At 41.7% G+C, this 10,824-nt stretch overlaps 1 pseudogene; it reads left to right on the forward strand.

Annotated features, from left to right (window-relative positions):
• Window positions 1–7,751: 7,751 nt before the first annotated feature.
• Window positions 7,752–8,994, forward strand: LOC125722635 (cytohesin-2-like; annotated as a pseudogene).
• Window positions 8,995–10,824: the final 1,830 nt, after the last annotated feature.

A 10,824-nucleotide genomic window follows, 5' to 3' on the forward strand; every position in this document is an offset into this window, starting at 1 on the left:
CACCTAGGACTCGTATCTCCCTCTGAGAATTTCTTCTTATAAGAACATAAGAACTATACAAACGAGAGGAGGCCATTCGGCCCATCAAGCTCGCTTGGGGAGAACTAAATTAATAGCTCAGAGTCGTTAAAATCTTATCTAGCTCTGATTTAAAGGAACCCAAGGATTCAGCTTGCACTACATTATCAGGAAGGCTATTCCATACTCTGACTACACGCTGTGTAAAGAAGTGCTTCCTTAAATCCAGCTTGAAATGTTCTCCCGCTAATTTCCACCTATGGCCACGAGTTCGTGTATTTAAACTAATGCTGAAGTAACTATTTGGTTGAACAGCATCCAAACCTGTTAGAATCTTATATACCTGGATCATGTCCCCCCTCAGTCTCCTTTGCTTGAGACTGAACAGATTTAGCTCAAGTAACCGTTCCTCGTATGACATTCCTCTAAGACCAGGAATCATTTTTGTGGCCCTACGCTGCACCTTTTCTAAGGCCACAATGTCCTTTTTAAGATATGGTGACCAAACCTGCACACAATATTCTAGGTGAGGTCTCACCAAGGAATTGTATAATCTTAGCATTACCTCCCTTGACTTAAACTCCACACACCTGGAGATATACCCCAACATCCTATTGGCCTTTTTTATTGCTTCCCCACACTGGCGAGAATGGGACATTGGGATTTATTTATTTTGAGCTTAGCTAGGCTTTGCAAAACATCTGCTTCAGTTATATATATATTAGCTATAGACAATGCTGGATAGGTAATAACTGGTATCTATCATTGAACTCATTTACTATATCATTGTCGTTTACTATTATAAGACCCTTACTATCCTGCAGATTAGTAATTTCAGGTTTTAGAGCTCTTTCAGAGTTAAAATACTGGAAGAAACTTTTAACGTCATCCTTAGCTTCCAATGCAACCATCCTTTCGACATTTCTTTTAGCTCGTCTAATATCATTTTTTAACTCAGCCTGTAGACTTAGATATTCCTGCTTAATTCTGTCATCATCAGTTATTTTCCATTGCTGGAACAAAGCCCTTTTCCTCCTTACTTTATACTTTATTTCCCTAGTAAACCACCTAGGTTTCAATTTCCTAGATTTATTCTTGCTGGAAACAGGTATGAAGTCCTCTTGCACTTGCAATAATGTGCTTTTAAAAAATTCCCAGGCCTCTTCAACAGTTTTGTTATTTAACTCCATCCAGTTCACAGTTTCTAGTTTTAGTCTCATACACTTAAAGTCAGCCTTCCTAACATTATATATTTTTGATTTGGACTTAGCTCTTCAAACACTAAACTTAACCTCAAATTTGACCATGTTATGATCGCTACTGTCAAGTGGTTCTAAAACGTCTAATTTACCAATCCTGTCCTGGTTATTAGAGAGAACAAGATCAAGAATGGCATCTCCCCTGGTAGGGGTGTTAACAAACTGAGTAAAAAAACAATCCTGTACTAATTCCACCATCTCCATTTCATTTTCTGAAGAGCCAATGACAATGTCCCACTGCATTCCTGGTAGATTAAAATCACCCATAACTACCACATCATTTTTATTGCTCATAGTCCTAATATCACTATAACAATCTGCTTTCCTCAGCAGCTATATTAGGTGTTCTGTAACAAACACCGACAATTAGGCTATTTGAGTTTTTAGCATCTAATTTTACCCATATTGCTTCCGTAGTTTTATTTATATCAGTAAGTTCCCTTGCCTGCAAGTTTTCCTTTACATATACTGCAACACCACCTCCCTTTTTTCCTATACGATCCTTACAGAACAACGTGTAACCATCCATATTATATTCTTGTCCATCCTTTTCACTCAACCACGTTTCAGTTATTCCTATAATATCATAAGAGTCCGATGAGATAAAAGCCTCTAAATCATGAATTTTATTCCTAATACTTCTGGCGTTTAAATACAGACAACAAAGGGTAGGCCTATTACGGTGCCCACTTACAATATGATTATTTGGGGCTTTCCGTTTCCCCCCACTGACATAGTTAACTAACCTCCCTGCCCCCCCAGTCCCTAGTTTAAACATTCCTCAACTACTCTACACATACGCCTCCCCAATACACTGGTTCCCCTCTGGTTCAGGTGCAACCCATCCGGCTTGAACAGGTCCCACCTGTTCCAGAAGGTCCTCCAATGCCCCATGAACCTAAACCCCTCTTTCCTACACCATCCTTTTAGCCACGCATTTAATTTCCTTATCTCAGCTAACTTAGCCTGACTTGCACGTGGCACGGGGAGTATTTCGGAGAATACCACCGTGGACGTTCTGCTTCTAAGCTTATTGGCAACTTCTATAAATTTATCCTGCAGAACAGCCCTTCTACCCTTGCCTATGTCGTTGGTGCCAACATGCACCACGACAACTGGATCCACCCCAACTGGCGCCAAAAGCTTATCCACACGATCTGGAAGGTCTCCTACCTGGGCACCAGGCAGGCAAGACACCGTACGGGACCCTCTATCACGCGTGCACACATAACTGTCTACTCCCCTAATAATGGAATCCCCCACTACCACAACCTCCCTCTTCCTGGGGGGAGGGGGCTCCTCAGTGCCCAAGGGCCCACCTGCCTCCCCAGTCCGTTCCGGCTCTAAAGCTGGAAGAACCTGAAACCTGTTCGACACAGTCACCTCAGGTGATGCCGCCTCTGCAACGTGTGTACACCCTTTCCTGCGTCTACAACCTACGGTCACCCAGCTCTCTCGACCTCTCTGCTCTTCATTCTCCCCCCTCCCGGCTAGTGGCGTACACACCTTCTCCCTAAAAGGCGTATTAACTTGCTCCTCTAACTCACTGTTGCATTGGATGAGAGCCAGTTGCTCCTCAAGGTCAAAATGCGCTCAGCAGCAGAAATTCTCCATCCTAGATGAGCCTGCAAAGTTCTGTAGAAGTTAAATATACTTTAGTCAAATGAGAGACTAACCTGCTGTCAGGCAGGGGAAGCTTCAATAAGGCCTTCATTCATGACAGCTCCACTTGGCTTTTTGACGAGTCCCCATTTAGATGCAGCACGTCAGAGACTGAAGAGCAGGATGAAGGCTGTAAGTACAGTTTGCTGTGGATTGTGTTTGTGTTTAAATCTAATAAAGGATGAGACAATTTACTTAAAGCATGATATAGTTCATATTGCTCTTCAGGCTTCGTGATAAAATATTAAAATTATGGAGTACAAAGTTGTACATACAAAGAAAACAATGCAGAGCGGCAGGGCACCTGGCCCAGAGGGTCTTCACATAGAATTCTACAAAGGGTATTTTTTCCTGTTAGATTTACAGCTTTGGTTGTCTTGCCCTTTAAAGAAATTCTCTCAAGAAAGAAGTTGCCTCTTACCATGTCACAAGCAATTAGTTTCACCCAAAAAGGAGGAGGACCCCTCTCTGCTCCCCGTGTTAGTAGGTTCTCCCCAACTCCTCCTGCTTATTCCTTCCTCCCTCCCTCCTATTTGTGCTCTCCTCCTCCTCTTGGGTTCTATTCATGTCTTTTGGTTCAGCAATAAAACCCACAAGGCTGCTCTTTGATTGTCCCTCTTCCCATCGTGACATATTATGTATTACATGATTATGAAATTATTTGATTATTATACAATAGTCAATTAACCACTTTGTTTCTTCAATTTGTCTTTCTTCTGAATCATCAGATATATGTCGTAGCTGGTAATTTGTTACACTCTGCTGTCAGTGCCAGTGTAGCCTAGATACAACCAGTCATATGTTTCAGTCAAGCTGATGTTTGAACAATTTTTGGGAACAGATTTTCATAATGTTTTCTCATATATGTGGTGTGATAATTGAGCATGACCCCACTTTTGCTGTGCTTTGTGCTCCTGTCATGATCTGTAATCTCTTATTTTTTCATGTCTCCTCCAACTCATGCCAGCAGAGGGCGCTGCTGGCACTTTGTAACCCTCCTAATTCTCCTGTATCCCATTATAGTTCTCCATCCTAACCCTGTACCCCTGTTTTGTTGCTGATTAGTGTGCTGTGTATAAATATGCCTGCCCTCACTGCGTTCCCCAGCTCAGTCATTGCTGTTCCATGTGTAGTCTGTGTTTCCTTAAAGCCCACCGAGCTACACACTGCCCCTAAATTTAAATTTATATGTAACCTGTGTGTGTATGTGTAACCTAGATTTGCCCAGTATGTAAATCTAATCCAGACCTTGATCCTACACCTACTATAATTATAAGTACCTCACTATACCTATATCTAACACTGCTATTCATCACCAATGTTACATGTCAGGGCTTCGCTGCAATAGATCCCTCAGTGCTGCAGGTTATTACTGTGACTTTGCACACACACACGTTGCTGCTTCCTCAGCCAGTGTCACATATACTTTATTACACACAGACCTCAGTAATCTCTGCTACACTCACACCTGCTCACTTTACATCCATGGTTAAATTCTCCTAATGGAATCTATCTTAATGTCTTTATTCTATTTTATTTTATTTATTATACCATATTATTCATTGTATTGTTCTTTCAATTTTATTTCTATTTTATTATTGCTAATACACCGGATCTGAGTGCCTCATTTTGTTCCCTTCATATAGAACACGTTTTGTAATGACAATAAAACATCCTTATCCTCATCTAAATCACACTGTCTAACTACTAACCTGTTTAAATAATATAATTGGATTTCAAAGGTTAATAGTCACTCAATTACCCCCTCAGCCCAACAGTACCACAAACACCCAACATGCACGGAAATTTTCTCCTAAGTTGTTTTCCCTGCCTGGAACAATACCACAGCAGTCACATGGACTAATGTTTCAAAACATTTCAGAAACCTTGCATTGAAACTTGAGGTCTTTAGAAGGGATCAGTCCTGGGTGGCAAAGTTGCCATCACAAAGGTTTTTGATTAAGGGATTCATGATGCCAGGTAGCCATCTTTCACAAGCTGGTGGGCTGTGCCACTGATGCCTTTGCTTGGGTTTTATATGTCTGTCCTGGTTTGTGTTCTTGCCACTTCAGGTTCCCTGGTTTTGGTCTACATTCCTCGGTCCTCTACTGTGGAGTCTACCTTCTGCTTCACCTCATTCTGGTCGCCCATCCAGTCAGCGGCCCATGTCCCCCTGGTTCCCTGTTTCCAGAGGTTGGTCTGTTAGTCTCCGGGGCCAGGAGGCAGAAATCTGCCATGTTGGATGGGCGGCCCAGGTTGGGGTGCTCCATCATAGACTGGTACATGAAGGATTATAAATGGTTTTCAACCAGTATGTACCGAGTGTGCATCGTGACGAAAAGAATGTCATGGGAATATTTAGGACTGACTGCAGTATTAGTTCAAAGCATGATTGTGTTTTTCTTAATTTTTATTGATTTATTTTTGTATTATTCATTTTTTAATTATTAATTTTCTTAAGTAACTTGATTCAGTTAAAAGGGGTTTGTCCATTTGCTTTAGCAGAAGTTTGTGTAAGTATGATGTTCACCTTCCCTTTTCATAGTCTAGTCTTTGCCAAGTTTTATGCTTATTTCCCCTGGTTAAGTTAATCTGACGTGTGTTTAGGAGGGTCATACAGGCTTTTTGTTTGTAATGGAAGCACAGGGTCTGTACTTGCAGCTTATTTGCCATGCTAATAGAAGCATTTTACCTTCCTCTCTAATCTCTTTTTTTCTTGGCTCTCACTGCAGTCTCCTCTATGCCAGGGTTTCTCAACCCAGTCCTTGGACCCCACTGCAAAGATCCACAGTTTTGCTCTGTCCAAGCTCTCAGCACAGCAGTAAAAGGTGACTGTTTGGTTCATGCATGCAGGGATCTGGGACAGAGCAAAAACGTGGAGCTGTCTGGTGGGCTGAGGAATGAGTTTAGAAATGCTGCTGTATGAAGTATTAAACCATTTGACCGGTTGGATAAATGTTAAAATGTTTTCTCAAAATATAAAAAGAGATAATCTTCTGTTTTGCGTCTCATTACAAGCAAACTTGTTTTTTGTTTTTATGTCACTCTAGTATTTGATATCTAATTTTCAGTCTTCTGGCAATATAATCTGGTGAATGGGGAAAGACTTCCAGCAGGGGCTCCGGTTTCCTCCCACAGTCCAAAAGTGTGCAGGGTAGGTTAATTGGCAAATCTGAGTTGTGAGTGTTTGCGCCCTGCAGAGTGTTGACTCCTGCCCAGGGTTGGTTCCTGCCTACGCCTGTTGTTCCAAGGACAGGCTCCGGTCCCCCCCGCGACCTCAGTTTGGCTTGTTGTCTCCCCCCTTGGTTTCCTTTGGTTTACGTCTTCACTAGCCCCCTTGTTGCTTTGACTTGTGTGTAAGTTATGTATGTGTGATTGTATTGCTGCATAGGGAGTGACTGCTATTTTGTTTTGCAAGTGTGTGTTGGACTCTGTTTATTTGGTCAGGGAGTGAGGTGGAGTGTTTGTCTTTTGGTTTCCTTTTCTTTTGCACTTAGGTGAGATTAGCTGTGGGTCGCACTTGATAGTTGGGGATTTTGTTTGTTATTTTGGCTGTGGTCACTCCCAAAGTCTTTTGCACCGGGTTATTTGTTCAGTGTCAGTATTATACATGAAAAAAAATGAAAATACAAAAAATATCCCTTTGTCCACTGGTGTTCCCTTCTTGCCCTCACCCTGTTTGTCCCTTTATCCCATTCCCCTTTCCCGTGAATACTGTTACACTCCAACCCTAGACAGCATATCATAACAGCATCGTACCTATAGTTTTAAAAGAGATGAGGGATATTATTCATTGACCTTTATCTTTGCTATTTCAGAAATCCGTATCTGCTACCTTGTGACTGGAAGTATACACTGTAAAAAAAGGCAAAATTTGTCACAGTTTTAAACGATTTTATATCAGCCAATTTGACTACAGTATAATTATTTTTTTCCTCTTATGTTAAATGACAGAAAAGTTTTATCAAAACTACATTGCATAACTGGCATCGTAGTACTGATTAGCACCGATTCAGACATCCCGATGAACAAATATGAAGTTCATTTAAACTGTGGTACCTTAAATCCGTCAAGTTACCTCGATAAGCCAGTAACCCTGATTCGTAGTATAGGCCACTGATCACAAGCACTCTGTGTAAACGTATTGTTTAACCGGCGCTGTTGCATTACCAGGGTGAGAGGTTGACTTGCTGGTTAGCTATAAAAACAGACGTTAGTGCAACTCCACGTTAATGGTGCGGTCATCATGGCTTATAAATGCTTATTATCGTTCATCATTGTTTGTGTCAGTAACGATAACATAAACAAGGGTAGGCACCAGGAGAACATCATTGGCTCTTGCATCGATTACTTTTCCCGTAACACCCTTTAGATTGTTTCCCTGAAGGGCAGCAAACCGACAATTTCGGTGTGATTGAGCTGATCACGTGTGCATGGGGAGGGAATGCGGACCACATGACCTTCCCGGCGAGCTCAGCACATCCAGCATCGCTTCGCAAATACAATCAAAATGTTTTATCTTTATTCACACTTTCTATCTTTATTCATTATCTCTACGATCTCACTCCTGGACGAATGCCTGGCATTCAGAGCATTCTTTATTAGCCATTTGCCTTTGGATGCAGTTTATTTCTATGCCCCAAAGCTTCCAGGCATCAGTAATTGCTTCCCGTGTTACTCCGGTCCTGGGGTCTTCTGTAACTGCCCTTTGGGATTACATATATTCAGCATATGCTTTTGTCCGAAGTGATGAGAGTTTGGGGTCAGAGCACTTGGGTCTAAGGGACTTGCTCAAGGGCTTAACAATGTTACGATTACTCTGCCATGGGAGTTGAACCAACAACCAAACTGGCAGAGATGGCCAACCTGCTGAGCTCCACACCCGCTGACGATCTCCTTTTCCTGTCTGCTGCAGTCTCTATGGACCTGAGTCCGGAGAAGCACTCTGAACTTGAGGACATCCGGCTGAGGAGAGGAGCCCTTCTGCTGGAGATCCAGAGGCTGCGGGAGGCGCTGAGAGAGGCCCTCATGGAAGTGGAGGGCCTTGAATCCAGCACCAAACGCAGCCAAACCTTAGAAAAGAAATAAGAAATAAGAAGAAATAAATTCAACATGGACCATAAGAAGGGTATCCTGTTCATGGTACAAAACAATCTTCTCCGGCACACGTCTGAGGACATCGCCCAACTCCTATACAAGGGAGAGGGGCTGAACAAAACAGCCATTGGAGATTACCTGGGTGAGAGAGACGACTTCAATATCCAAGTCCTCCAAACATTTCTTGGGCTTCATGAATTCGCAGGGTTCAACCTGGTACAGGCTCTCAGGCAGTTCCTCTGGAGTTTCCGTCTGCCAGGAGAAGCACAAAAGATTGACAGGATGATGAAGGCCTTTGCGCAGAGGTACTGTCAATGTAATCCTGGAGTCTTCCAGAACATTGACACCTGCTATGTACTTTCATTTTCCATAATCATGCTAAACACTAGCCTTCATAATCCAAATGTGAGAGACAAGCCCAGTGTGGACAGGTTCATCTCCATGAATCGAGGAATCAATGATGGAGGCAACCTGCCAGATGAACTCCTCCGAAATCATTATAAGAGCATAAAGAATGAGCCATTCAAGATTCCTGAAGACAATGGGAACAATGCCTTCTTCAACCCTGACAGAGAGGGTTGGCTCTTCAAACTGGGAGGAGGACGGGTGAAAACATGGAAAAGGCGGTGGTTCATCCTGATGGACAACTGCCTTTACTACTTTAAACATACTACGGATAAGAAACCCAGGGTGATCATTCCGCTGGAGAATCTGAGCATCCGTGAGGTGAAGGATCTCAGGAAGCCTAATTGCTTTGAACTGTACATCCCTAACAACAGCAGACAGCTGATGAAAGCCTGCAAAACGCCGCCTGGGAGAGGGAAATCATGTGGTGTACCGCATCTCGGCGCCAACCCCTGAGGAGAAGGACAAGTGGATACAGAGCATCACTGCTGCTGTGAGCACTGACCCTTTTTATGAGATGCTGTCAGTAAGAAAAAAACGACTGAATAAATAAGTAACGATAAAGACTGTGTGAATATGGTTGGATGTGCTATTGCAGAAAGTATTTATTTCAGAACGAGGAACTTTGCACAAAGTAATGTTTAACCTTAAGGTAGCATGACCGAATTCCAGGTTTTGTTTTGATGCGACTTATTGTTCACTACAGATTTTATCATCGAAATGCCCTGTCCTTTTTTTGTATAAATGTGAAATTAAATGTTATTTGCACTGTATTGCTGATCTTTATGTCAGAGAACCTTTTTTTCTGAAAATCCACACTGCTGTAAATTTGCATCAACATGATTGGGATTGGGATGGAAAAATTATTTCCATATTCTAAGCATATTGATTTCTGTTGTAAATTTTACTTCTACAGCAGTATGATTTAAGACACTAACAGCAATTCATTTTTCAACCAGTAATTGTTAATGTGATAGGAATTGCATTCAACAGCAAATGCGTTCAACTTAACCAAATGTATAAATCTTACATATTCTGATGATTTGACATTCCCCCGATGTCTGTGTGATGTATTTCAGCAACAACACGCAGTTAATGAGATCACTATGCGGAATTTAGCCGACTGTTATTTTACTGATTAGGATATATCACCCATGATTGGGGTATACTATATATCAAGGGTCAGCAACCTTTTTGAAACTGAGAGCTACTTCACGGGTACTGAGCCATACAAAGGCTACCAGAACAGACTTTACCTAAACTTATCTAAACTTCATGTAGAATAAACACGTTTTAAATGCTTTTTTGGATATTGTCATTTTCAAATCTATATAAATACAAATGTGATTAAAGAAGAATAGCAACAAGATAAAATGAAATTTTAGTTGCTGCCCACTGGTGAGTTGTGGTATTTTTAGAACAGGTCCGTGGACAACTCATGTGGTCCTTGGGGGCATCCTGGTGCCAGTGGGCACCATGTTGGTGACCCCTGTTCTAAATGGTATGTAGGGTTTGCAAACTACACCAACGCTTCTGATGTAGCTACATTTAGGCTTATAGTGGAATAATATAGTGGAAGATTCCTTGCGTGAGTGTCTGAGAGCGTGAAAGTCATGCCAGATGCATGGTAGTCGGCAGCCCTGCTTTCCGTGTGCATCTGTCTCTTACTTTAGGTGGCTAGAGATCCAGCATTACTCAGGATTAGGAGCCACTTGCACTGATAATAATTAGTTTCTTTTTCCACATGCAGTCTGCTGCTGTATAACATGAAATCAGCCCAAAAATCCGTAACCCATGACCTCCTAATATTTACCCGAAACTATGTTTTCAAAATAGCACAATTGGGCATGAACACCGCGGACCTGGAAACTCTGCTGAGCATTGAGAATCAGTGTGCAAAGGCTCTTAATTTGGATATGTTTGTGAAACGTTCTGCTGCACAGCACAAGAAAAACAACTGGTCAGTGATAATGAAAAGTACAATCAGCATTGTTTAAACCATGAGAGTCCAAATGCTTAGATAAATTGTCACTTTTTCAGTGTAAGTATGCTCCTGAGCTCCACGATTCTGAATGATAGTCGGTTTCTCACTGAACCTCCACGCCACTCTGTTAAAATCTCTTGCCACCCCATGTAAAATTTTCTAGATCCACCACTGTGCCAGAGTAAAGACTTACAGTAAGAATCTTGAGTATTATTTCAACATAAACTTTGCTTGGGTGCTTCATACTTTAAATTAAATATAAATTATGGCAACGTGCAAAACTATTAAGGAAAATGCAGTGTATTTGTTTTTCATTTACGTAATTATATATGTTGATTATGATTCTTTTTAGTTCCACAGTACATGCAGATACTACAATCCAAGCATGCACTCTTAGGT

The sequence above is a fragment of the Brienomyrus brachyistius genome, unplaced genomic scaffold (genome assembly GCF_023856365.1).
Source record: "Brienomyrus brachyistius isolate T26 unplaced genomic scaffold, BBRACH_0.4 scaffold40, whole genome shotgun sequence".
In the NCBI taxonomy this organism is placed as follows: Eukaryota; Metazoa; Chordata; class Actinopteri; order Osteoglossiformes; family Mormyridae; genus Brienomyrus; species Brienomyrus brachyistius.